At 38.6% G+C, this 1,092-nt stretch overlaps 1 pseudogene; it reads right to left on the reverse strand.

Annotated features, from left to right (window-relative positions):
* Nucleotides 1-321: 321 nt before the first annotated feature.
* On the reverse strand, nt 322-814 carry LOC132888455 (B-type lectin plumieribetin-like; annotated as a pseudogene).
* Between the last annotated feature and the right edge of the window lie 278 nt (nt 815-1,092).

Genomic DNA, 1,092 nt, shown 5'->3' on the forward strand with positions numbered 1-1,092 from the left:
TTCAACCTTCTTCGATACAGACCAATCAAAATCTGTCTGATATCAATATTATACTCATTATTTTTTACTCTAAATAGAATTATGTCCCTTACATTATATCTCTTAGATTTATTATTTATCAACAGTGCAGTTGAAATAGTGATTGGTGTAATTGTGGTGTTGAGGTTCAGCTCATGACTGATTGTAATAACAGTGCTATAGCTATAACACTGAGACACGGAGACATCCAGCTGATCTGCTTTGCTGATTTATTGACAACTTTAATGACAGTTGCAGATGAAAGGAACATCAAAGCATTTTGAGAAGTTTGTTTCATTAATTTTAATTCTTCTTAGTGGACTTCCACACCACATCCCCGTCCCTGTGGATCACCAGAATGCCGTCATTACCCAAAGTTAAACGGCATGTGGTGAGATCCGGGCTGTAGCTGCCGGCGGCCCACACGGGTTCATCCGGCGTATATATGACGAGGTTGCAGTCATTTTGCATGGCCAGGCGACTGATGCCTGTAATGCCGCCAGTGTTAGTAGCTCACAGCGGCGCCCAGCCGTACACTACAAAGTTCCCATCATCCTGAAACAAGACATTAGAGTTCAATATCAGAGAATGGAAGGTGAGTTTATATTTCTGTGAAAGGAACTGGAAGTAATTTTTTCAAACAGCAAATGAAGAAAAAGCAAAGAAGACTCTTCATCTCTATTTATTTCCCCAGTTTCAGTTCTACCTGAAAGATTGCTTTGTACTCGCTGTTGTTGGATAACAGGAAGTCTCCTTTCTGGAGCTCTTCATTTATAGACAAGAAGTTCCTGCTCATGGTTCTGAATATAAAGACAGTTATTAAAAATGTGTGTCAGATTCAAGCAAGTAGTGACTTTTATGGGAAAAAATGATAAGAACATTGGAAAAGAATTTGTGTACATGCTGACCTGAAGATATTAATATTTAGACTTTCACTGTTTCTAAATAATTAAAGCCACATTTCTAGTTCTCACAGCTAATATGTAAGGAATAAAACACGAGTGGGTTTGTTGTTGTAGGAAAATCATCCAGACAGCGGGATGCAAATCAAAGTTACTGTTCCCACCTGGAAGT

The sequence above is a fragment of the Neoarius graeffei genome, chromosome 6 (genome assembly GCF_027579695.1).
Source record: "Neoarius graeffei isolate fNeoGra1 chromosome 6, fNeoGra1.pri, whole genome shotgun sequence".
Lineage (NCBI taxonomy): Eukaryota > Metazoa > Chordata > Actinopteri > Siluriformes > Ariidae > Neoarius > Neoarius graeffei.